Source organism: Canis lupus, chromosome 27 (assembly GCF_011100685.1).
Source record: "Canis lupus familiaris isolate Mischka breed German Shepherd chromosome 27, alternate assembly UU_Cfam_GSD_1.0, whole genome shotgun sequence".
Classification (NCBI taxonomy): Eukaryota; Metazoa; Chordata; class Mammalia; order Carnivora; family Canidae; genus Canis; species Canis lupus.
The window spans coordinates 3,032,787-3,054,598 of NC_049248.1; the positions used below are offsets into that span (position 1 = coordinate 3,032,787).

The 21,812-nt window shown below is 40.9% G+C and overlaps 2 protein-coding genes and 2 pseudogenes across 22 annotated transcripts in view; 3 read left to right on the forward strand and 1 right to left on the reverse strand.

Annotated features, from left to right (window-relative positions):
* Window positions 1-5,553, reverse strand: part of ERC1 (ELKS/RAB6-interacting/CAST family member 1) — a 539,792-nt gene extending 534,239 nt beyond the window's left edge. For 14 of the 20 annotated variants that reach the window (XR_005379702.1, XR_005379703.1, XR_005379704.1 and 11 more), the window contains exon 1: window positions 5,316-5,553. The gene's annotated coding sequence lies outside the window, so the exon portion shown is untranslated. Of the gene's footprint in view, window positions 1-5,155; window positions 5,174-5,315 lie in introns of those variants that run through there. The other 6 variants (XM_038576361.1, XM_038576360.1, XM_038576359.1 and 3 more) reach the window with 3 other exon arrangements.
* The window catches only part of RAD52 (RAD52 homolog, DNA repair protein), a 116,988-nt gene that overhangs the window by 22,519 nt on the left and 72,657 nt on the right, over window positions 1-21,812 (forward strand). The gene's annotated exons all lie outside the window — the stretch shown is intronic.
* On the forward strand, window positions 7,841-7,937 carry LOC119866488 (annotated as a pseudogene).
* On the forward strand, window positions 10,365-21,341 carry LOC119877657 (annotated as a pseudogene).

Below are 21,812 nucleotides of genomic sequence, written 5' to 3' on the forward strand. Positions count from 1 at the left end.
TTCTCAACAATTATACTAGCCACATTTTTTTTAAAGATTTTACTTATTTATTCATGAGACACAGAGAGAGAGAGAGAGAGAGAGAGAGAGAGGCAGAGACACAGGCAGAGGAAGAAGCAGGCTCTATGCAGGGAGCCCAACATGGGACTCGATTCCGGGTCTCCAGGATCACGCCCTGAGCTGAAGGTGGTGCTAAACCTGTGAGCTACCTGGGCTGAAGTGGCTACTTATCAAATGGTATATAGAACATTTCTATCATCACAGTTCTATTGAACAGTGCTGGCCTAAAGTTTTTAGTATTCACTTCATCCCTCCCAGAAAAAAAATTTAAAGGACAGGTATCATTTTCCAGTCTCCTGAGAACTCCCTGGGGTTCCACAACATCCTAAGGAATTCCACAAATCAGGTATCATTATCAACATCACCACACTCTATCATCACCATGAGAATGTTGATTTTTATTGAGTACCTACTCTATTCCAAGCACTTTATTAAAAGCTTTATTAATATATTTCATTTGTTCTTCATAACAATCACATGAGATAGGACTATTTTTCCCATTTTACAGGTGAGAAAATTAACTGAGTTTTAGACAGTAAAGTAACTCATTCAAAGCTATACAACTACAAAATGACAGCAATCCATAGAGTTTAAGCAAATTAAAAATGTAATAATTTTGCCTTTTCAAGACAACACGCTATTTAATATAAAGGAGGACTGACACAAACCTCACACTAGCACTCAACATTCCAGCAGACCAAACCATTTTCAGATGGTTCAATTTGCCCTACAGCTTTCTGGTATTTGGGCTCTGCAAACTCTGTTCCTTCTACTTGCATCCTTTTCATTCAGCCAAATCCTACGTATCCTTAAGATCCCATTGCAGATCTTCCAACAATTCAGTTTAGAAATCCAATATGTGTGCTGATGTAGAACCCTAAAGTTACCTATTGAAGCACAGCAGCCCACAAACTCCTATTAATGTTTCCTCTTCTCTCACTAGAATAAAACTCCTTAAGAATAAGGGACCCTGTCCACTATTCATCATGGATTCCATCTGGGCTACCCTAGGATTTAGGACATTAAAAGTACTCAACAAATATGTGATAAATGAAGGAATAATGAAAAGACACTTAAGCAGTCAAATCATTTCACAAGCATGTACTCAACCAAAAAAAATGCTAAGTTGACTTACACAAACCTATGTTTCTATTCAATCAAAGAATATTAAAAATACACACTAAATGGCTTACTTGCCATTTTAGTTGGTAAACAAGTATTTTACAAACATTATCTCCCACAGAAATACAAAAGAAAACTGAAAAACTGGGATCCCTGGGTGGCGCAGTGGTTTAGCGCCTGCCTTTGGGCCCAGGGCATGATCCTGGAGACCAGGGATCGAATCCCACGTCAGGCTCCTGGTGCATGGAGCCTGCTTCTCCCTCTGCCTATGTCTCTGCCTCTCTCTCTCTCTCTGTGGCTATCATAAATAAATAAAATTTTTTTTAAAAAACTGAAAAACTAAAGGTCAAGAAAGTAACTGCTAATGGGTTTAGGGTTTCTCTTGAGGGTGAATTCAGAAAACATTGCAAAATTGATTGTGGTGATAGTTATACACACCAAAAAAAATTGAATTATACACTTTACATGAGTGAACTGTGTGGTGTATGAATTATTTCTCAATAAAGCTCTTATAAATTTTTTTAAAAAGGACTACAGGTAGCTAGGCTTAAATTATGAAAATACTAAACCTGAAAAAAAAAAAAGACCTAGAAAAGAAAATGTTATATTTATGCAATTTTAAAATAGCTAAACCATATTATTGCACAAAATTTCACTGGTTAGGAAAAACAACAACTTGGAAACAGTGACTGCCTTCAGGAATAACATGATGGGACAGGAGACTTACTTTTCCACATGTACTCTTGCATACCTTCTGACTTGGTACATGTCTTACCTATTTTTTTTTTTTTTTGTAAAGATTTATTTATTTATTTATTCATGATAGACATAGAAAGAAAGAGAGACGCTGAGACACTGGCAGAGGGAGAAGCAGGCCCCATGCCGGGAGCCCGATGTGGGACCCAATCCCGGGACCTCAGGATCGTGCCCCAGGGCCAAAGGCAGGCGCCAAACCACTGAGCCACCCAGGGATCCCCCAATGTCTTACCTATTTCTTAAATGAGTATAACGGTTATTAATATATTTTTAAATAACAAAAATGTCGTATCTGTCCTTAGTCTAAGTATACTTTCATTGACTGTCTATTTTGTTCTGAGAAGAATAAAAACTGAACTATATGTTTCTAAAAAATCAGTCCAGGGAGGGCAGCCTGGGTGGCTCAGCAGTTTAGCGCCACCTTCAGCCCAGGGTGTGATCCTGCAGACCCGGGATCAAGTCCCACGTTGGGCTCCCTACATGGAGCCTGTTTCTCCCTCTGCCTGTGTCTCTGCCTGCCTCTGTGTGTGTGTGTGTGTGTGTGTGTGTGTGTCATGAATAAATAAATAAATAAATAAATAATAAATAAATAAATAAATAAAATCTTTTAAAAAAATAAAATAAATCAATCTAGGGAAGTAAAAAACTGACATATTCTTACATCTATTTCATCTCACACTAAGAAGCATTTACTCATTTTCTGGTATTAGACATTATAATCATATAAATTCTCCCTTACCCAACACTCTGACACCTCTTTAAACAATGACACACGCTTAATCATTCCCTCCTCCCTGAAAACTTCCTTTTCTTCACTTCTAGTACATCACACTCTCCTGGTTTTCCTAACCCAATAACCTTTTATCAATCTCCTTTGCCAGGTTTCTCTTCATCTCCCCAAAAGGTATCCAGAAAGTAAGTTCCATGAAGGCAGGGATCTTTGTCAGTTTTGTTCACTACCCCAATAAGCTAAAAAAGCACCCAGAACCATACTCAATAAATAACCATTGATTGAATCAGTGCCCCAAGGCTCAGATGTTGAAGAGCTACAGAAATAAACTATATTCTATATAACCTGAATGCTGTTTACTTCATTCCATTTTGTCAAACTTGATAATGAATGTATGTACTGATTATTTGGTTAACCAAAATACTTCATTCCCTGGTCTTCCTCCATTGATGTTTTGGTATGGTTATGTGTAAAATACACATTTAACAGCTCTTTTTTTTTTTTTTCTTCTACTACTCCTAAAAGCATAAACTTAGAGCAGAAAAAGAGCTATAGAACTATAAGAACTATCACTTTTATCTTGCTTCGAGGACTATAGTTGAATTAACAGACATACTTATCTAACTAGAAATGAGGGCGGGGGGGGGGTCTCAGTAAATTCCACAAGAACATCACAGTAATGACTAGCAAGCAACATTCTTGAAAAATAAAATGTAGTAATTTTTTCAGGCATAAGAAATTCTAAAGAGAAACAGACCACTCCTACCTTAACCTTTCTCCCAAATCCCATGATTTCATTCCCACAAAATCACATCCCACTGTCAGCCATTCAAATGTAATTTTAGCAATATACAAAGTTTCACTTGATATTTTAGTTCACATTTGTCTTCATGAGTACCCAATTAAATCAAAGTATAATTTAAAAACCAAAACTAGATATGTGAATTTTAATTTTTCCTTCTAAGTAATCCAAAATCAAAACTTCTAATTTGATCTGAATACATTTAATCTTTTAGAATTACAAATTGTGGACACACCCTTTCTCACTTAGTAACTATTGTATCATCTGTTGCCTAAAAGTCTCTCCAAACAGAAGTATCTTTTAAAAGATAACAGTCTGCTCATTAATTAGGCATGTTAAAAAAGGCAATGATCTGCAACTACTGACACTCATATCTGTGTATTTCTCTCTTGGGTTACAGGAAAGCATTTCTCTGGCTACGTTCCCAAAAAAAATGAGTAAGCCTTGGGAAAGTCACTGCTTAAATTCCATTTCATGACGGTTTCTCTTCCTCCACAAATGAATTATTGAGAGTCATGCCTACTTCCATCCATTACATAATACATGTCCATCACAGGACCTGTCTTCTGAGCAAGAAACAGCTTAAATGACACTAACTGATAGGTAAGGTCAGTGAATACTGTGATCTAATAGGGAGCAGGAATCAAGAAAAGATTCTGATTTAATGTGCAAAGTTGTGAAACGCTGATGTTTTGAACACTGAACACCGTTTACTCTGCCGCCCCTATGAAGTGAGTTACATGCCCCCAAAATGTTATTAAAGAGCATTTTAAAAGCACTTGACTCCAGGAACGTATCTCAGAAATCGAAGGACCTACCGAAAAAAATTAATTCCACTTCATTTTTTAAAGGGTCTAATAACATTAGCAATTGAGAAATAAAAATAATCTCCAATAATTGTGTTGAACACAAAGAGTCTAAATGTTAAGGTCTGTTGAAAAACGAGCTGTAAAAGACAACTGTGCTTTAAAACATTTTTCATATAATTAGCTCCAACAGAACTGTTCAAATTATCCATCCAAAGCAGTGAACCACAGCCACCTGCAACTATTAGTCAGAAATGTGTCTTCCAAAGCAACCACCTGATTTTCAGGCCTTCCCTTAAGGGGACAGGATAAAGCTTGTAAGTGAGATGGTACAGAGAGATCTTTCAGGCACAGAAAAAAGACTGGAAGATAACACCTTTAAGGAACTAGGTGTAATGGGACCTACACCCTTATGTTGTTGCCAGAATGAAGTTGTCTTAGCCCAAGATCTCGCTCTTCTTGAAGGGAGTAAAACTTTAAACCCAGCCACCCTCACAATTTACCCACCTGCGCCAAAAGCAGAGGGCTTCTCTTCCCTCTCGACCCATCCCGCCAGGAGGGAAATAATACTCATCAAACACCAAAGCAGAAATGTGAGACCCAGTGCAACAGCTTCTCCAACTGCCTCAAAGGCAGCATCCACAGCTCCTCTCCCTTTTGAAATAGTCCTTCATCTCCTATCTTACCATTTCACAGAAAAAAAATCCTCCTCTCTTTCAACATTTGACAACAGTCGCCTGGACACACAGATCCACCCCGACCGCACCCCAACCTCCTCAGGGCTCCCCGTTCTCCACCTCGCCACCACCTCGCCCGCACCACCACGCCTCAGAAAGCCTCGCTCTCCAAGCACCGGGAACCCCTCCTCGCGTCTCCCACCTCCGGCTCCCCGCGTCCGCCGCCTCAGCTCCCGCCCAGCCCCGGAGCTGGCGGGGTGGAGCCCGCGGGGGGCTGGGGTGGGCTGGGGTGGGGTCCGCCCCTCCCCGGACGGTCCCATCCCCCCGGCGGGGAGAGGGGGGAGGGGGTCCTGAAGCCTCACCTACGGCTCCGCCCCTCCCCGGGGGCGCGCTGCCCAGCCCTAGCCAGGGCCGTGAGGAAGCAGCAGGCTAAGAAAAGGCAAAAAAGCCTCAGCGCCAGCGGCAGGCGGGAAGCTCTCAGTCCCGCCCGACTTCCGAGCTGCCTACACGGCGGCCGTCTCACCCTCCTCAGGCGGGCTGCTGCTGCTGCTGTTGCCGCTGCTGCCGCCCGGGCGCCGCCGCCGCCGCCGCCTCCGCCGCCGCCGCCACTACCGCCGCCGCCGTCGCCGCCGCCACAGCCACAGCACGGCCCCAGCGCCCGCCGACGTCACCGCGCCCCGCCCCCTGCGCGAGACACCTAGCCCCGCCCCGCCCCGGCCCGGCCCGGCCGCGAGACCTCGCGAGCTCCGCCCCCTCCTGTCCCAGCCACCTAGGCTGCCCGCACCCTCCTGGGAGTGCGCGTGGCAGCCCGCCCGCCTCCGGTGCCTTCCAGACGGAGGTGGGTCAGGGTGACGAGTGGGGTGACTCAAGACTCCGGCGGCGATCGCGCGCTCGAGCACAGCAACGGGCGCGGGGCGTCCACACCCCCACGCGCGGCCCCTGCGGCCACGGGAAGGGAGAGCCGGACTCGGCTCCGGGAAGCGGCGGTAGGTGGGAACGCGGCCAGGCGGCGTTTGTCTCCTTGGGCTTGCCGTAGGAAGCGGGCTGGCAGGGCCCGAGGAGCGGAGTCGTAGCTTTCCCGAAGCCCAGGGTCGCCCCACCCCCTGCTCCGGGGGGCCGTCCGCCAGCCCCGGGACCGCCGCCGCCGCGGAGTGGGTCTGAGGTCGTCGTGCGTTCCGGGCTGCGCTCCCACGGCTGCAGTGGCAGCCCTTTGTCCGGGGAAATTGTATTTTCCTCCACCCTTTGCTTCTGCGAATGTGGCCGCGGGGCTGCCCACGAGACCTCAGGGAAAAACAGGCGTCGCAGAAGACCTACAACGGGGTGCTTGGTTTTTCTGTGGGAGCTCCGCGGGGCGGAAGAGCGCCGGCGGGATTTAAGGTGCACGTTCAGCTGTGCCCTGTGCCCCTTGCGGTGCTACGTTGTCTTCGTCGGCCCTCGGAGCATCTAGGCGAGTCCGCTGGGCAAATGGTACTTCATTTCAGGAAACCCAATTTTCTTGTCCTGAATTGCAGTCGATTTTCTTCCATCGGAGTCACGCAAAGAGGGCAACTGCACCTATTATTTAAGAATGTAGGTAAACTATCCCTTAACCAAGAAGGTAGGAGTGCTGTGAATTACATTGGCCCCAGCGTTTTCCGTTGCGTCGAATAATTTAAAATGGCCTTACAAGGAGTAGACTCGTCATTTTACCCCTACTTATTCTCCACCACAGTTAACCAATTTGCACTCCATAATTCCACTAACATTTTCCCGTCCCTCTTCAATGTTAACATTCATTCATTCACCAAATTCTACTGTTTCATCCCGCCCAGACTCTCTTCCCTCCCAGATCACCACGCACTTGGATTATTGCAGTTCCCCGTCCCGCTGTAGAGTCGCCCCCTTCAGTACATTCAACATATGCCTACCATTTGTTAAGACTGTGCTTGCTGCCAGAGAAGGTTGTATAGCTGCCAAATAAGCATCCTAAAATACTTCAGTTTTTTAGACATCTGGCCTTCCCCCCCCCCCCCCAGAATAAAGCCATCCTTCTTCCACTATTTTTCAAGATCTTTCTCATCTAACTGCTGATTTACTCATCCTGTTACTCCCCAGCAGGGTGGTGAGGTAAAAGAAAAGTGGGAGGCCCATCCTAGTTTCCATTATGCCACTTTCTACTTGTATGATCCAGGGAAAATCACTTTATTTCTGGGTTCTACTTTTCTTAACTGTAAAATGGGATGTGAACTAGACGTCTGAGATCCAACATATCACTAAAATGTGTGGGTTAGTATGCTAAGCACTAAGTTATACATACAACAGGGTGCTAGCAATATCACAGACTCAGAATTTTGGCAGCTTGTTTTCTTATGTTTTGGGAGGGGGTTTGTTTTTTGTGGGGTTCTTTTTTTCCCTCCCATTGGTTGTTTTTTCTTATTCCCGACTCTGCCCCAGATTTTTTTTTTTTTAAACTTACGTTTAGGGATCCCTGGGTGGCGCAGCGGTTTGGCGCCTGCCTTTGGCCCAGGGCGCGATCCTGGAGACCCGGGATCGAATCCCACGTCGGGCTCCCGGTGCATGGAGCCTGCTTCTCCCTCTGCCTATGTCTCTGCCTCTCTCTCTCTGTGTGTGACTATCATAAAAAAAAAAAAAAAAAAAAAAAAAAAAACTTACGTTTAGTATTTTTTTAATTAAAGCCAGCTGAGTGCTCCCTTCGGCAGCACATATACTAAAATTGAAATGTAGGACGCCTGGGTGGCTCAGCGGTTAAGCGTCTGCCTTCAGCCCAGGGTGTGATCCTGGAGACCCGGCATCCAGTCCCGCATCGTGCTCCCTGCATGGAGCCTGCTTCTCCTTCTGCCTGTGTCTCTGCCTCTGTGTGTGTCTCTCATGAATAAGTAACTAAAAATCTTAAAAAAAAAAAAAACTAAAATTGAAATGTTAGAAGATTAGTATAGCTCCTGTGCAAGGATGACACTCAAATTAATGAAGCATTCCATAATTTGCAACTAATGTAACATTGGTTGTCAACTATACTTCAGTATATACTTTTTTATATACTTAAATAAGCTGGGAGAGCCTAGGTGGCTCAGTTGGTTAAGTGTCTGCCTTTGGCTCAGGTCATGATCCCAGCGCAAGTCATGATGCCAGGTCCTGGGATCCAGGCCCCTGTCAGGTTCCTTGTTGGGGTGGGGGAGGGTTCTGCTTCTCCCTCCCCTGCTCTTGCCCCCTTGCTCGCATTCTCCGTCTCTCTCCCTCTCAAATAAAATCTTTTAAAATTTAAAAATAATAATTTTTTTAAAAGCTAGCTAACTAAGCACATGCATTCATTACCTCTTCTTCCTGAGACCCGTTAAAATGATACGAAACTCATACATAATAGAAAGTGGGAAGAGACCACCAAGACATAATTTTTTCTTAATTTACACACCAAGTGAGTACAGTCTGACTAAACAAAATGAAAGAAACTGTAATGTGTAATAGGTGCAGGAGGTGCTACAGCCAATAGGGAAGTGAAATAAACATTTCTATATAGAACAGAAGAACCCTTCCTTATCTTGGATACAGTACCCTAGGCATTTATTCCAGGCTAAAAATCAAGAGTTCTCATAATCTCTGGGGAGGAGCTAGGTGGCTATTTGAGCATTTAATGTCTAAGAGTAAAGCAGTCTTCATTCTGGCACAATAGCTATTTCTCTACCCACTCACCCCTGAGTGAAGTTGTACAAGTTGGCAGGACCCTCCCAAGTTCACAAGGTTTCTAATCAGCATTCCAATTACTTCATCTTAAACATAAACAGACAACCAAGGATTAGATTATTTGATATTTAAAAGCAGTTTCAATTTAGGGGGAGGGAAGAAAGATAAACAGAAAAAGTGGCCATAGAGGAAATAGAGAAACTTCACAGAACTTGAAAAATAATTAGGATACTCATGGACTTTCATTACACCTGTGAACAAGAATATCATATTCAGTATACTTAGATGAAGTATTTTATTTATTTATTTATCCATGAATAAAAGGTAGGTCTTGAAATCATAAATAAGAAATCGCCAAAATTATAAATTCACTTGAACTGTTAAAAGAGTAAGTGAATGAAATTTTTTAAAATAGGAGAAATACAGGGGTACCTAGATAGCTCAGTCAAAAAAGCACACGATTCTTGATCTCCCAATCATGAGTTTGAGCCCCATGTTGGATGTAGAGATTACATAAATAAATAAATAGACTTTAAAAGAAGAAGAAGGGACACCTGGGTGGCTCAGCAGTTGAGCATCTGCCTTTGGCTTAGGGTGTGATCCTGGGCCTGGGAATTAAGTCCCGCATCAGTGGACACCGAACCTATACATATACAATGGAATATTACTCAGCCATTAGAAACTACAAATACCCACCATTTGCTTCAACGTGGATGGAACTGGAGGGTATTATGCTGAGGAAGTAAGTCAATCGGAGAAGGATAAACAGTGTATGGTCTCATTCATTTGGGGAATATAAAAAATAGTGAAAGGAAATAAAGGGGAAAGAAGAGAAAATGGGAAATATCAGTGAGGGTGACAGAACATGAGAGACTCCTAACTCTGGGAAACGAACAAGGGGGGGTGGAAGGGGAGGTGGGCGGGGGGTTGGGGTGACTGGGTGATGGGCACTGAGGGGGACACTTGACGGGATGAGCACTGGGTGTTATGCTATCCGTTGGCAAATCAAACTCCAATAAAAAAATTATATACAGGGGCAGCCTGGGTGGCTCAGCGGTTTAGCGCCGCCTGCAGCCCAGGCCCTGATCCGGGAGACCCGGGATCCAGTCCCACGTCAGGCTCCCTGCATGGAGCCTGCTTCTCCCTCTGCCTGTGTCTCTGCCTCTCTCTGTGTCTCTCATGAATAAATAAAATCATAAAAAAAAAAGTAATTCTACGTCTGTGATTAAATCTTCCTTTAAAAAAAATATATATATATATACAAAAAAAAAAAAGGAAAAAAGAGATCTGTAGATCAGACCTACTTGGAGTGCTTGTTGAAACTAAAAATGCCCTACCCCCATCCCCACTCACCTCACCACCAATTTTGATTCATTAGATATGGAATAAAATTGGAAAATATGCATTTAAATAAAAAAGTCCCGCATCGGGCTCTATGTAAGAAGCCTGCTTCTCCTGCCTATGTCTCTGCTTCTCTCTGTGTCTCTCACGAATAAGTAAATAAAATATTTTTTAAAATAAAAAAATAATAAAAGAAGACATACACAAAGAGATGGAAATTGCAAAAGAAAGTATAAGAAAATCAATCCAAGAGGACTAATATTACAGGAGAAAGAGAAAGCAAAGTAAATAAAAGATGGAAAATTACTAAAAAAAATAGTGGAAGAAAACTTCCCAGAGCTTAAAGTGTCTACTAGTGCAGAGCAATAACAAAGAAAAAACAACCTTGTAAAATGTTGAAGTTCAAACATTATACCATTATTGATATAAAGGTAAAAATAGAGTGGACAGTTAAAGATGTGGAACTTAGGGAGAAAAAGATACAAGTAAAGATAAAAGTATTCAAGAGATTATTATTGGCAGAACTTTTCTGGTTTTAAAATGCATGTTAGAAGTAGAAAAAGTAACCAATGGAGGAACAAGGAATTGTTAGTCTATTTTGAGAGGTAGGAAGACACAAGGAACAGGATTTATAAGTAAGCTAAATCATCATTAATCTAGGTAGTTCATCAAGATATGGTAGCAGAAGACTTAAAGTATTATAATGGCAATACTCCCCTATTCTTCTGCAGATTCTATGCAATACTATTAAAATCTCAGCTGCCTTTTTTTTTTTTTTTTCCAAAAATTGGCAAGCTGAGTCCCTCACATGGAAATATAAGGGATGCAAGATAGGCAAAATAATCCTTAAAAGAAAACACTTATTCTTCCTGATTTCAAAACTGACTACAAAACCACAGTGATCTAGGGATGTCTGGGTGGCTCAGCGGTTGGGCATCTGCCTTCGGCTCAGTGCGTGATCCTGGACTTCTGGGATCAAGTCCCACATCAGGGTCCCTGCATGTAGCCTGCTTCTCTGCCTGTGTCTCTCATGAATGAATGAATGAATAAATAAATAAATAAATAAATAAATAAATAAATAAATACCACAGTGATCTAGATAATGTAATACTGGAAAAGTGGTGGACATATATACCAGTGAAATAGAATTTAGTATTAAGAAATAATGCATTTACGAACAATTTTTAATAACATCGACAGGTCAATGAGAAAAGAATAGTCTTTTCAACAAAGAGTGTTGTAACAGTTGTATATCTAAGTGCAAAAGAATGAAACTGGACCCTGCCTCACCCATACAAAATTTAATTCAAAATGGACCATAGGGGATGCCTCGTTGGCTCAGCAGTTAAGCGTCCACCTTCAGCTCAGGGTATGATCCTGGAGTCCTGGGATCAAGTCCCACATCGGGCTCCCTGCATAGAGCCTGCTTCTCCCTCTGCCTGTGTCTCTGCCTCTCGCTCTCCATGTCTCTCATGAATAAATAAGTAAAATTTAAAAAATAAAAAATAAATCATTTAAAAAAATTTTTAAATAAAAAATAAGTAAAATCTTTTTTAAAAAATGGACCATAGATCTAAATATAAATGTTAAAACTATAGTACTGGGCAGCCCTGGTGGCTCAGCGGTTTAGCGCCACCTTCAGCCCAGGGCAGGATCCTGGAGACCCAGGATCGAGTCCCACATCAGGCTCCCTGCATGAAGCCTGCTTCTCCCTCTCCCTGTGTCTCTGCCTCTCTCTCTCCCTCTGTCTCCCATGAATAAATAAATAAAATATTTTTAAAAAATAAAAATAAAACTATAGTACTTTCAGAGAAAATATAGGTATATTTCTGTGTGACCTTGGATTAGGCAATAGTTTTTTTAGCTATAAAACCAAACATACAAGTGACAAAAAAAATAGGAAAATTAGACTTCACCAAAATGGAAAACTTTTGTATTATTCAGCCTTAAAAAGGAAGGAAATCCTAGCATATTACAATGTAGTGCTCATTTCGACAGCATATATACATGTTACAATATGAATGAATCTTGGAGACCTTATGCCAAGTGAAATCACCCACCCACAGAAGGCCTGTATATTGTACAGTTCCATCTATATAAGATACCTAGAGTACTCAAATTCATAGAGTCAGAAAGTAAAAAGGTGATTGCCAGGGGCTTGGGGGAGGAAGAATATGGAGTTAGTGTTTAGGAATTAGAGTACTTTGCATACTTCAGTTTGGAAAGATGAAGTTCTGGATATGATGGTGGTGATGATTGCATCTCAATACGAATGCACTTAATGCCATACAATTGTACACTTAAAAATGGTTAAAATGGTAAATTTTATGTTGTATATATTTTACCACAATAAAAAAATTTATCTCTTGTACTTCAAGTACACTGGTTTGGACTGAATTGTGTTCCTTCAAAGTTCCTCACTCTTTCCCAAACCCTCAACATATTTGAAGAAAGGCCTTCCAAAGGTAATTAAATTTAAATGAACTTGTAAGAGTGAAACCTTAATCCAATAGGACTAGTGTCCTTGTAGGAAGAGGAAGAGACACTTGGGGGATAAGCATAAAGCAAAGGCTTCATGAGGACACAACCAGAAGATGGCCATCTGCAAGCTGGCCAAACCTACTAGCACCTTGATCTTGGATACCCAGCCTCCAGAACTGAGAAATAAATTTTTGCTGTTGAATGAGATTTTGTTATGATATCCCTACCAGACTAATGCAGATTTTTATACTGAGAAGTGAGGTGTTGCTCCAATAGTTTAAAAATGTGGAAGTAGGGCAGCCCCAGTGGCTCAGGGGTTAGCGCTGCCTTCAGTCGAGGATCCTGGGATCGAGTCCCATGTCCCCATGTCCGGCTCCCTGCATGGAGCCTGCTTCTCCCTCTGCCTCAACCTCTCTCTCTCTCTGTCTCTCATGAATAAGTAAATAAAATTTTTTTTTTTTTTTTTTTTTAATGTGGAAGTAGCTTTGGAATTGGTTTGTGAATAGAGGCTGGAAGATTTTTGAGGTTCATGTTAGAAAAGGCCCAGATTGCCTTTGAAGAGAGACTGTTGTTTCAAAAATGGATATTTAGGGCAGCCCGGGTGGCTCAGCAGTTTAGCACCACCTTCAGCCCAGGGCGTGATCCTGGAGATCAGGGATCGAATCCCACGTTGGGCTCCCTGCATGGAGTCTGCTTCTCCCTCTGCCTATGTCTCTGCTGCCTGTCTCTTTGTGTCTCTCACGAATATATATAGTTTTTTTTTTTAATTTTTTTTTTAATTTCTATTTATTTATGATAGTCACACAGAGAGAGAGAGAGAACCTCTGATTTACAGCCAACTGCTCAGAAGTACAGATAACAATCTGAACTTGCAGATGGCATCCTGAGTTGGAGGGGATCACTGGAACCTCCAATTTGTAGCCAGTTGGCCAGAGACACAGGTAATAACATAGGCTTGCATCTGGCATATGAAGGAGCAGGGAAAAGAGTAGTAGGACAGCACTCTTGTGGGACTCAGCCCTTAATCTGTGGAATCTGATATTATCTCTGGGTAGACACTGTCAGAATTGAATTGAATTGTAAGATATCCAACAGGTTTCTGGAAAATTGCTCCTTGGTGATGTGGGAAACCCCCCCACACACACACATGTTGCAATTGGGCATGGTACCTAATTACTATCCATATTACAAAAAGAAAAGGTATATTCTAGAAAGCACACCAAAGGGGTGGCTGGAAAATCGTATGATAAAGAGTTCATAGGTGCTGTAGGGTCCAAGGGCAGGCTGCCTGAGGGCAGGCTGCCTGAAGACAGGCCACTTTGGCATGAACACTGTTTTGAATTAAACACAATGGAAACCCAGTAGATTCATAAAAAGCTTTTCACCTCCCCCTCAACTGACTCTTTGAACCAGGAAAAGAGCTATTAATAGAGACTTCTCTTTACCTAAGAAACTTACCTACATAATAAGGTAACCTTGGTTTTTCAAGCATCTTTCAACTTCCTGCTAATGGTCTTTCCCCACTTTGGATCCTCAGATACCTTCCCTTTGTTCATACAAGCATCATATTGCTTCACTGTCTTTGGAAAATCCATGTCTATGTGGATTCCCTGTATGTATGCTATTAAATTTGATTTTCCTTTGTTAATCTGTCTCCTATCAATTTGATTCTTAGCCCAGCCAAAAGGACATTAAAGGTAGAGAAAATTCTTCCTCCTGATAGTGTGATTCATAGATTTAATCAGCCATCTCAGAAGTATCTAGGAATAGCGATGGAACTATAACAGCAGAAGCACTGCCAGCTTGGAATAAAGGGGACAGAGTCAACAAAATAAAGGAATCCTGTTGGACTTCTGGGATTCCACAGAATAAAAAAATTGAACTATGTGGCTGCCAGTCCCCATTATCCTTAAAGAAAAGGGAAGAATAGCACCAAAAGCTGTTCAGAAATAAGCATAACTGTCACTCCTACCATGAGTCTGGAGGATACAGGCCTAGGGGGTCAAGGCTGTATCTTCAGTTTTAGTGGGTCAGGCTGCTACCAACCAGTCCCTCAGGAACAAAGTTATTGCCCAGAAACAAGAAGATGATGCTGCCACCCCTGGAGCTCCAGAGGCAAAGCATTGAGCCAAACGAGATTACTCTTGAGCCTTAAAATCTAATGGAATTATCTTGCTAAATTTTGGACTTCCTTTGGATCCACACCTCCCCCTTTCTTCTTTCTGATTTCTCTCTTTTATTATTATTACTTTTTAAGATTTTGTTTATTTGTCAGAGAGAAAGAGTGTAAGCAGGCAGAAGAGCAGGCAGAGGGAGAAGCAGGCTCCCTGATGAGCAAGAAGCTGGATGCTGGACTCTGGACTCAATCTCAAGAGCCTGGGATCATGACCTGAGCCGAAGGCTGATGCTTAACTGACTGAGCCACGCAGGCATCCTGATTTCTCTTTTAAAATATGAATGTTGTAGTAGCAAATTAGTTCTGAATTATGAAACATTTGCTATTTAGCAAGCTAGCAAATGATGCACATATTTTGTTTTTCATGTACTGGGCAATATAAGTGAAATTAAATCTGTCCTTTTTCCCCTCTCGAATGAGGTTTCCATTTGGAAAAAAGACTTGCACTGTTGCATATGTTCTGGGGACATAGACTTCTCATAATTTCCACTTAGGGGCACTTAAAGATTTTTTTCCTATTGGAACACTTTTACACTTTCTGATGTATAGTACTTGAAGTTCTTGCCAGAAAATTGCTTTTGAGTTTTGAAGGCTTTATTCAAACTACTTTTAAATAAGTGGTTTATTGTCAGTGCTGTGTTTCATTTTGTTTTATAGAATATTTTTCCTCTACCCTTTTATTTATTTCCTTCCCATTTTAAACATATATATAATTTCCAATCCAGGATATTGCCTTGCCACCCATGAAAACTGTTCTGGCACCAAAAGTAATGAGAAATGTTCAGTGTATTAGAAAATTAGAGTAAAGAGCCACTCAGCTTCAGTTTTTACATACCATGAATAAAACATTAAAACATCACATGGAGAAGTTTACATGGTGATTGTTCACCTGCAGTACTGCAGACTTTTAACATTTTGTATCCTTTTCAGTGAACCAGAATAAAAATATTCATTGACCATTATGGTTATTTGCTGATTTTTTTTTTTTTTTGATGGTAATCTATCCTTATGACACTATGGCAACCAAACTGGCTTTACCATCTTCGCTTTAGCAGTTATCGAAGACAATGGATTATCATCTTTATTACTATCTGTCTTAAGCATTATATGCTAGTGGAATCTAGTTTAATTGTTTCAGATGGAAAAGTATTTGAATTTCCATTTTGAATGTGTTTGGACTAAACAAACAATAAACTACTGATGTCTGCAGCATTTATCTATGTCCCTAATTTAATCTGTAGGTTTGTGTTCCAAAGTATTTTCTCCCAATTGCATTTCATACAACCTAAGTAAAAATAAGTAATTGTTCTAAAACAAAAACAATAAACACACAAAAAATTTTTTAAATAAAATGCAGGTGCTTGAGTGGCTCAGTCAGTTAAGCATCTGCCTTGGGTTAAGGTCATGATCCCAGGGCCCTGGGATTGAGTCCAAATCCCCATTTGGGCTCCCGGCTCAGTAGAGAGTCTACTCCCTCTCCCAACCTTCCTGCCTGTGTGCACTTGCTCTCTCTCTTTCTAATAAAAATAAATAAATAAATCTTGAAAAAAATAAAATGGAAATGTCTATGCATGCCTATCTCGCCATTCTATCTTGGAAGCACAGAATTTCTGTTTCACAGGCTCAAAGCTGAAAGAAGAATTTTGCCTCAATATCAATCATATTTCAAGTCTCATCCATACCTGGTTGAGATAATATTTAGATGAGGCTTTTGACATAGAGCTGCTTCTGGGTTAAGAATTTGGTATTGGGGTGAATGTATTTCGCATTTTAAAAAGATATAAATTTTGGGTACCCAGAAGGTAGAGTTGTTTAGGACAGAACTGTGTTCTCCTAATATTTATATGTGGAAGCTTTAACCCACAATGTGGCTGTATTTGGAGACAGGGCCTTTTAAAAGGTGATAAAGGGGCACCCCCGGTGGTGCAGCGGTTTAGCGTCGCCTGCAGCCCGGGGTCTGATCCTGGAGACCCAGGATGGAGTCGCGCGTCGGGCTCCCTGCATGGAGCCTGCTTCTCCCTCTGCCTGTGTCTCTGCCTCTCAGTCTCTCTCTCTCTCTCTGAATAAATAAAAATTTAAATAAATAATTAATTAATAATTAATAATTAATAATTAATAAATAAAAGGTGATAAAGGGGGCAGCCTCGGTGGCGCAGCAGTTTAGCGCCGCCTGCAGCCCAGGGCGTGATCCTGGAGACCCTGGATCGATACCCACGTCAGGCTCTCTGTATGATGCCTGCTTCTCCCTCTGCCTGTGTCTCTGCCTCTCTCTCTCTGTCTCTATGAATAAATGAATAAAATCTTTAAAAAAAAAATAAGAGGTGATAAAGGTTAAATTAGGTCATATCCAGTCTGTAGTATTTTGTTATGGCAGCCCTAGTAGACTAACTCAGACACTACCAGGAAAGTGAAATGACAGCACACAGAATGGGAAAAAATTTTACAAACCGTATATCTGATATAATATCTAGAATATATAAGTAACTCTTAAAATTCAATGATAAAAAGACAACCCCATTTTAAAAAATGGGTACAAAATGTGAATAGATATTTCTCCAAATAAGATATACAAACAGGCAAAAAGGAAACTTTGTGAAAATTATGCACACCATTTCTTTTCTTTTTTTTTTTTTTTCCTATTTTTAACTGTGCACACCATTTCTGCTTGTATACCACAGTCAGTGTTTGCTCAAGCAAACTGGAAATACTGGAAATACAGCTTTTATTGTGAATGATCATGGATCCATCAAAATTAAGAAGTTTTATAATTGAATATGGAGAAAGTGACTAAGGAATGACAATTATCCATCTATGCCACAAACCTCTACCTAGAAAGCAGCACAGAGACACAAAGAGATGAAAATATGACAGGCCAAGGACATGAGGCAGTTCCCTAATTTAAATCTACTTAGAGGGGATGCCTGTGTGGCTCAGCAGTTGATCTTCTGCCTTTGGCTCAGAGTGTGATCCTGGAGTCCCAGGATCAAGTCTCATATTGGGCTCCCCTGCAGGAAGCCTGCTTCTCACTCTGCCTGTGTCTCTGCCTCTCTCTGTGTCTCTCATGAATAAATAAATAAAATCTTAAAAAAAAAAATCTACTTAAAGTCCCAGAAGGAGAATCAAGAGAATGGAGGAGAAAAAAAAAAAAGAGAGAGAGAGAGAATGGAGGTGAGCTTATATCCATATAATGAATGAGGATTTTCCATATTGATAAAAAACATAAATCCACACATCAGAAGTCACTAAGAATACGAAGTAAAAAGAAAATCTAACCCAGAAAATTCCAGCGAAACTGACAACATAAAAGACAATACTTTTTCTTTCTTTCTTCCTTTTTTTTTTTTGACAACATATTTTTTTGCATATTTTTTTATTGGAGTTCAATTTGCCAACATATAACACCCAGTGCTCAGCCTGTCCAGTGGCCCACTCAGTGCCCGTCACCCAGTCACCCCATCTCCCCGCCCACCTCCTTTTCCACTACCCCTTGTTTGTTTCCCAGAGTTAGGAGTCTCTCATGTTCTGTCACCCTTTCTGACATTTTCCACTCATTTTCTCTCCTGTCCCCTGACAAAATATTTTAAAATTAATTTCATTTCTTTTCCTAAGGGCTGCTGTAACACAGTGCCACAAACCAGGTGGCTTAATATAACAGAAACTTATTGTTTCACAGTTTTGAAGTCTAGAAGTCCAAAAACAAGGTGTCACAAGGTCATGCTTCCTCTGAACTGATAGGAGAAAATCCTTCCTTGTTTCTGATGATTTGCTAGCAATCTTTGGATCACAGCTGCAAAACCTCAATCTCTGCCTCCATCAACATGTGTTATCTCTTCATACATCTGTGTCTCTGCATCTCTTTTCCTCTCCTAAAAGGACACCAGTCATATTGGATTAATGGACTACTCATCCAATATGACCTTATCTTAACTAATTATATCTTCAATTGTCTATCTCAAAGTAAGGTCACATTCTTAGGTACTAGGGCTTAAGGCTTTAATATACCTTTTTGAGTGATACAATTCAACCCATAACATCAGACCAAAAAAAAAAAAAAATCAGCTTATTTACAAAGTCATAGTAATTAGAATAACAGCAGACTTGTTAACACAAAAGGGAAGCCAGAAGCCAGGATAATATCTTCAAGTGCTGAGATAAAATAACTGTCATCTAGTAACACTACTTTTTAATTTTTTTAAAGTTAAATTCAATTAGCCAACATATAGTACATCATTAGTTTCAGAGGTAGAGCTCAGTAATTCATGAGTTGTGCATAACACCCAGTGTTCATCACATCACATGCCCTCCTTAAGTAACACTATTTTATTTTATAAGACTAAGGACAAAATAAAGACATTTCAAATAAACAAGAGCACAGGGTTTATTACTAGTTGATCTTCACTGAAGGGAAGGATAAATGATACTTCAGAAAAAAATAATCCTAGAAAAAGTTCTGAAAGACAGGAATATGGTGATCAAAGAAATTAGTGAACACGTGGAGATATCTAAATACACATAGTTTGTAACTTTCCAAAGCTGATAGAAGAAGAAATAGTAAGCCTGACTGTTTCTATAACAAAGAAATTTGAGGGGTACCTGGGTGGCTCGGTCGGTTGAGTGTCTGCCCCGGCAACGGGCTCCCTGTTCAGCAGAGAGCCTGCTTCTCTCTCCACCTCTGCTTGTGCTCTCTCTCTTTCTCTCCCTCTCTCAAATAAATAAATAAAATAAATCTTAGAAAAAAAAAAAAAGAAATTTGATTGGTAGTAAAAACTCTTTCATTTAAGAGAAAAAGTCCACAAGTTTTTACAAATCAGTTCTACAAAATATTTAAGGAACAAAGCATTTTAAACTTATTTTCAACTCTTCCAGAGAATTTATAAAAAACAGAATTAGAGAGAAAATGCCCAGTCCCACTCATTTACTGAAGTTAATAAAATATTAATACCAAAGCCCTACAAGGGCAGTATAAGAACATTAAATTATAGAGCAATACTCATGAAGAAGGGTACAAAAAAATAAGTTAGTAGCAAACCAGATATGACAATATATTTAAAAGATAATGTATTATACCTAGGTTGAGTTTACCCAAGTGTACAAATATATTTTAATATTTGAAAATTAATGTAATTTACCACATTAAGATATTAAAGAAAAAAATCTATCAATAGGTACACAAAATAATATTTGGTAAAATCCAATACACATTTCTGATAAAAAAAAATTCTAGCAAAACATCTCCTGTCCTAGCAATATACCTCCCTGCTGGGGCCTAAGAAGCACGAGAGGCTGTGGAGTATGTAGCTGTGGATGCCCTCCACTCTGTGTCCTACTGGCCTCAGCTCCCTCCCTGGCCAGCCCTCCATAATCACAGAGATTAGAAAGCAGCTGCCTGAACTATTTTCCAAAGGATAAACATTACAAGGTGTTGAGATTGAGTATGGCAGCTCATCAAGAAAATCCTATTTAAAAAAAATATATTTTTTTAAGTAATCTCTACACCCAGGCTCACAATCTCTACACCCAGACTCACAATTCTGAGTTCAAGAGTCTCATGCTCTACCAACTGAGTCATCCAGGTGCCCCAAGAAAATCCTATTGGTCTGTGGGGAGCACAACTTTCAGCAGCCACTAGGGATGCTGCTGTTCAGGTGCCATCTGAAATCAATTCTTTCTCAGAAGGTTTTGTGTCTTTTCTCTGCAGTAAACTGCAAAGTAAACTCAAACACAGCACTTCTGAATATAGCCCAATGGAAATATACAAGAGGGAATTCTAACTAAAGCTTGTTGGGAGTATAGCCCAGCCCACGTGGACACTGTCTCTGTTGTTGCTGCTCTGAACTCAGACCTGTGTGTCTCCAGAGGAAAAGATAAGACAGTTGTGGCCAAAACTGGAAAATCGGAAATGTGATCAAAGGCTCAGAGGACATTAATGAAAGAAATCACTAAGGTAGCCTGTATTCACAAATCAAGCCAGTTCTTCAGCATCTGTTGTGACAGGATGGTCATGATGTGGAACTTGTGTGGTCTTTCACAACCAAGGCAACAGTTTTCCGTAATGCCACGGTGGTCACTGGATTGGCTGTGAGTCCAGGCGTGTCACACCTGGGCCCTGGCTTTTGGGACAACACCCTGCTTCTGTGGGATGTTGGGACGGGACGGTGCACAGAGAGAGCCTCCATTTCCAGGAACCTGCTCACTTACCTGTGCTGGGTCCCCTAAGAACCACAGACTTCTAAGGATAAAACCATCAGATTATGGGACAGTTGGGGCTGCAGATACCTCATACATTTCCTGCAAAGCAGCATATTCAGACTTACTTTGAGGTCAGTGAGGACAAACACAAGTGTATCTCCTGCAGCAATGGCTTTGGAGGGAAGGCTGTGAAGCCACATTGTGGAACCTAAGGCAGACGTGGAACAGAATATGAGAATATAAGAGGCATTTTCAGATTGTTGCATCCTGTGTCTTTCTACCAAGCCTGTTGGCCTTCATGCCTATCATTGCTACTTCATCATATGACTGCAAAGTGACAATTGGGAACCAGTATACTGGAGCCTGCCTGTTCACCTTGTCTCTGAATAGATTAGGACCTTTGACTTCCCTGGTTGTTGGTGACACTGTCTCCTTATGATATGCAAGTTTCAGCAGGGGAATTCATCTACTCAGAGGGGACCACAGCTGAGGGCTGGAACTGTGGGAAGTGGCAGCCTTGTGAGGCCAAAAGATGTTTCACTGAACAATATCAACCATGGCAAGTCAAAAACAAAAACAAAGGCAAAGAAACCTCTTAGCAAAACAATTACAGAGGAGAAATTTAATCTAATACAAAGCTATTTTGGGGGTACCTGGGTGGCTTAGTCGGTTAAGCATTCAATTCTTGGTATCAGCTCAGGTCTTGGTCTCAGGGTTTTGAGTCCAAGCCCCATGTTGGGCTCCACGCTCAGTGTGGAGCCTACTTAGGAAAAAGACCAATTATTTTTTAAAATGCTTAAAGTAAAAAATAATAATTTAAAAACAAATAAAAATGCTCATAGCAAACATTACGTTTAGTGGGAAAACATTAAAATCATTCTCTTTAAAATCAGGAACAAGACAAAGCCACTATTGTCTCTTCCACTTAACATTATATCATTGTTCTAAATAGCATACTAACGTATGAACAGAAATAAAGTTTAAATATATATAT